General features: G+C 48.9%; 1 protein-coding gene and 1 long non-coding RNA gene across 2 annotated transcripts in view; one reads left to right on the top strand and one right to left on the bottom strand.

Moving 5' to 3' along the window:
• Window positions 1-4,800, bottom strand: part of LOC105562771 (LIM/homeobox protein Lhx9) — a 78,733-nt gene extending 73,933 nt beyond the window's left edge. Inside the window, exon 1 of the mRNA XM_012013831.1 lies at window positions 4,644-4,800. The gene's annotated coding sequence lies outside the window, so the exon portion shown is untranslated. The remainder of the gene's footprint in view (window positions 1-4,643) is intronic.
• Window positions 3,018-3,986, top strand: LOC105562770. Its single transcript, XR_001008996.1, has 2 exons — window positions 3,018-3,591; window positions 3,734-3,986. It is a non-coding gene; the product is annotated as an uncharacterized LOC105562770 (long non-coding RNA).
• Window positions 4,801-5,010: the final 210 nt, after the last annotated feature.

Genomic DNA, 5,010 nt, shown 5'->3' with positions numbered 1-5,010 from the left:
TAGAAGGAAAGCGAGATATCCATAGTGGTCCTAAGGGGTGCTTTTTATTGCCGCTTTTTATTAGCTGAGTAGGTGTACTCCGTTCCGCCGTTGCCCCTCAACTCTACCCCCGGAGCGCCCCGAGCCACCCTTAGCCACCAACCATCCATCCTCCTCCCCCGTCCCGGTTCCTCCCTCCCCCCCGCCCGCCCCGCCCCCGCCCCTCAGCCGTCGCTTCTCGCGATCCACCGCCTGCGGAGTCGTGCTGGCGTGTGGAGCGCGTCGGAGGGTTGATTAAAACTAACGTTGCGCCAAGAATTACCCTGTGAGATTGAAAATTAAATTAATATACAAAACCCCCGCCCACCCGGGGCTAATTAGTTATATGATAGTAATTAAAAGTTAAGTATATCTTCGTGCGCGGACGTTCTAGCGTACCTCCCGTCGCTCCCGGCTGTCATCCCCAAAACGGCCGTGAGCAATCCTTTAGCCCCGAGTGGATATCGTGCTTAAAAAAAAAGAAAGAAAAAAGGAAAAAAGCGGTGTCGCTCCCGCCGACAAGTCCCTCGGATATCTTTGCGAAAGACGCGCGTCCTGTTACCGTCTGCGTACAGAGGAAAGTCCTCTAATATGAGACAGCAGGCTCCCAATACGCAGATTCGATCGCGAATCTTTCTTCGCCACGATTACACGACAAACAGAGAGGGCGATAAATTCACGGTGGCGTCAACAGACGACGCCCGTTAATTCAACAGGAACCCCGCTATCTCATATTAGGAGCCTATCTCGTAATAGGAAACTTTTCTGTAATTATTAAATCAGCTCCGGCTTCGCTTTTATAGTTTGATACAATTTAAAATTTTACATACTGGCTTACTCAACATCTTGATCTCATATTTTATTTGTCTATTGAACATATTCGTTATTTATTCTCGTTTAATCCTCGTGACTCTGACTTAGGTTTATAGCTACTTATTTATTTGTTTATTTATTGTAACGCTCTCCGTATCTCCTCTACAAGTTAGACTTTAGTCCTATTGTGGTCTTTACATCGGATGGACGTGCCTTCTAGCATATTACAGTTCTCCGAGTGACGCCCAGAGATGGGATGTCAAACTCCTGTGCCTCTTGGCTTAATATCAATGACGTAATATCGTAAGTTTTCGAAAAGAATTTTACTCCGTTCGTATTGACCTGCGTCGATTTCGTTTTGCGGTCAACGTACTTTTGATTTGCAATGTCCTGTGATTAAAACTCGTGGACTATTTTCCTTGAGAAGGACGACAACCCGTACGGTCGGATTTAAATAAAAGAAAAACCATCCGCCAGCCTAAAGTCGTCCAGCAATTCTTTTTATCGCTAACCAACTACTGGCGACTCACATTCTCTCGTTGTTATTACATTAATTTTCACGCGTTCGAATTCACTCGGAATTCGACTTCGAGACGGAGACTTTCGCGGTGCCGATATCGAACAATACGCACGCGACGTACAGAAGCTCTTTCTGCATTACTTTAATTTGCGATTTGCAAAAGTACAGAAAGCCACGTATCCATGCTTACCGTTGTCCGGTGCAATTATTGCTTTCCGCGAGACCGCGCAAATTGGTACAAACAAATGTATTTATTGTCGGATGCGGAAAAAGTAAATGGACACGCACAGATACGCGCGCAGCTGGCGCGGCATTAATTCCCATTTGTTGCGCGCTATCTTTAGACGAGCGATCGGTATCATCGAGCACCTAGTAGAGCAAAAAGACAAATTACCTGGCCGCTGCGCGATCCCGCGCGGCGCGCAACCTTGATACGATAGCGCGCGTAAACGCGCCCTAGTTCCCTGCCAAACTGAAAATAGTCGGCGAACTAATATCGCGACGTTGGAAATATTTTATACCTACATACGTTGCGCGCGGCGCACTCATATTCGAGCAACTTTCCTCGCGAGTTATAACGCGCGCTTTATATCCGCCTTCGAAAATAATTTCGCTAACCGTGATTCCTTGGGGGAGCGCGCGGCGGCGTATCGCAATAACGCCGGGGGAGGGCCGGGGGAGGGGGGGGGAGGGGAAAAAAGGTCTCCGCGACTCCGCGAAAGTCGCGAGCCGATGCGCGCGCGGCCATCGCCGCGGGGATTTAGTATCGCGCCCGTCCCGTTATTTCCCGGCGTGAAAATTTAGTCCGGCCCCCGCTTAACAATTTTCGCGGTTTGGTAATGGACCTGCAGAGAAATTCCTGATATCATCTAAATCCAGGTTAATCCGCGGAATTACAGAATTATGGAGAATTATAGACTAATACTCCTCATTTCTGATTACGCCGGCCATGAGGTTTTAATTGGTTCGATCGGCCGTTCCCGCGTATCTGTCATGAGATAGCATCATGTGAGATGTACAGTACCGTCCAGAAGTCCGTCCAACCTCGGCTGACTATATAGAGCGGTCTTTTATATGCGCGCCGTGTTTACAAATTTCTGGACGATAATGTAATCGACAAACAAGCCTTATCGCAAATGGAGCCCGTGATTTTGGGAGAAATCGGGCGGAGAAAGAGCTCGGCAGATCCGATAAATCCCGCGATAACGCGGATAAATCGCACGGAAAGGCACGTCTGTCGCGTCAATTTGCAGTTAATCTCGCATAACTAATAAAAAGCGCGTGCCAAAGAGCCCCGCAGCCTCGCGTTCGTTTAACGCGCCGCGGTGGCGTCGCGCGTTCCAGATATCCCTCGTGAAGGATTGTGAAGAAACGAAGCTGCTCTCGCGAAACCGTGCGCGATCGAATTAGCCGGAGGAGCCACGTTCGCGGTCGACTCCGTTCTGGGATAAGCTCGAGCCCCTGTCGGAAATTCGTGTTTCGCTAATTAGAATTTAAACCGGCCGGACTCTCGGATCGACAATCAGTGGCGCGACTTGTGCGTCCCCCCAGGAAGTCATGAGGGACGCGACGGCGTCTTCGCAAAGAATATTCGGGTTCGGCTCGAAAGTTGCAAACCGCTTGGCGGCGGGCCAGGGCTCACGTAACTTGTTTTGCCAAAGCTACGCGACGCTCGCCGGCCTTCGCCTTCCGCCGCAACGGCGACGTAGCCAGTCGATTTTCGAAAAAGGTTAACACCTAGTCGTCCAGATCCGACCGCGACGACCACGTGGCAGCGGTCGCGCCTGCGTGTCCCGTTCTCTCTCTCTCTCTCTCTCTTTTACTCGGAAATTTCTTCTCAGTCTTCTCGTAGCTATCGGTCGACGCGATGCTTCCGCCGTGAAAAACGTTTCTGCCTGCGTACAGCGAGCGGAGACAAGCGGAATGCGGACGAGTCGACTCGTCGAGCGAAAACACCCGCGGGAGGAGAGAATCGCAGAATTTGAGATACTGCCGAAAGATCCTGGTGGATCCAAGGGTGGCGCGTCCGGTGGAAATTAAAGACCCGCGAGAATCCAAACGTACCAGCATTTAATGATCGCGAAGGGGATTAATGGCCGAAGAATGGAAACGTGTTTAAAGATCCGAGGAGTTGGAGCACGAAACCGTAAGCTCGCACAGTTGTCACGAATTAGAACTGCGACAAACGCGTGCCACGAACTGTGTTGGACATTAAACCCCTGAGGGTTAACGCCACTCCTGTGAGTACAAACGCGGGAACTTTGGTCGAAGAACGAGAAATATTTTGATTGCTGCTGTGTAAACGAGGACTTCACACGTGGACACTAACCCTTGCCACCGACAAAGACAGACAATATAGGGACAATGTTTTCCCATTTGCAGGTAGACGGCAAGTGTCTCGGAAAAAAGAATCGTAGACGCTATAGATGCGTGCGCGCCACGCGAGCTTTACGAGGGGGGGAAAAAAAAAGGATCTCCGATCGAAAAATATGATCTCGCGTTTCCGACGGACCTTTTTGGAAACTGAAACTTATATTTGCAATGAATAGTTTAATTTTTAAACACATATTTGCCACGAAACATGAAATGTTTAACTACGGCATATGTAAATAAATGAGATTCGGATCGAATCGTATAAGAGCGATTTTTAATTTATATATATTGTACGAACAAATTTAATAAAATGTGAATTTATATTCGCGCAGAAGCGAATAATTTTTTAATTTATATTATCTGCAAAGCTTTTAATATTTAATTAATAAACGCATGAATAAGTAAAATCTGAATTCATGTGACCGGCCCATTAATTTTTCATTTATATATTTTCCAGTAAATAGAGACGGTGCTTACATTTGCAATGGATATTTTAATTTTTAAATACGTTAGAAATTTATGAATATCAGTAAAATTTATATGTGCAGTGTGCACAAGTTTTAATATATACGCAAATAAATAAAGACCGGGGAAAGGTGCAGGGAAGACGAGAGGTGTCCTTAATTCCTTATCCCTACGGTTAAACGAGCGCGACGTTTATTCATTCCGACGAGTGGTTAATCGGTCAACATCTTCCCCGGCCGCGCCGAGAGACGAATCTCGCCTAAAAGGGGTCCCAGAAGTCTTGGCGTCTGAGGTTTCATACCTACGGAACGATCGGTTTCTCCGTAACGCAATCGACAGATCGCCTACAGGAATCGGATCATCGAGTCGGGGCGAGAGTTACGCGCGCTTATCGGCTACGTCAATCTTCCACGAAGTGATAAAAAGCCAAGCTATCGCGAGCATACACACTTACCACGATCGCCGGCATGCGTAGGCTGTTGAGCGCTGATCGTACCGCTAGATCCTCGGCTAGATCGCGAACCAGCACTCTTTCTCACTTTCAGACGACGAGGACGACGATTCGACGCCGCGAGTCTCGTGGATTTCCTCACAACTCTTTCTCTCTTCCTCTATCTCTCTTCCCCTTCCCTCTCTCGCTCTCCCCCTCTCTCTCTCTCTCTCTGCTCCTCACACACGGCACACACAGGCGGTCCTCACGGCGCGCCGCGCAGCGACGCAGCGACGCGCGACGGCATCGCGAGCAGGTGTCCACGGGACGAGTCCTCGTGCCTCGCGCCCGCGAGGATCCTTCGTCCTGTCCTCCTCCTCGGGCTATCGAT

The sequence above is a fragment of the Vollenhovia emeryi genome, unplaced genomic scaffold (genome assembly GCF_000949405.1).
Source record: "Vollenhovia emeryi isolate VEMERY1.0 unplaced genomic scaffold, V.emery_V1.0 DF939183.1, whole genome shotgun sequence".
Classification (NCBI taxonomy): Eukaryota; Metazoa; Arthropoda; class Insecta; order Hymenoptera; family Formicidae; genus Vollenhovia; species Vollenhovia emeryi.
Note: the sequence above shows the minus strand (reverse complement) of the source record. Positions and strands in the feature narration are given on the sequence as shown.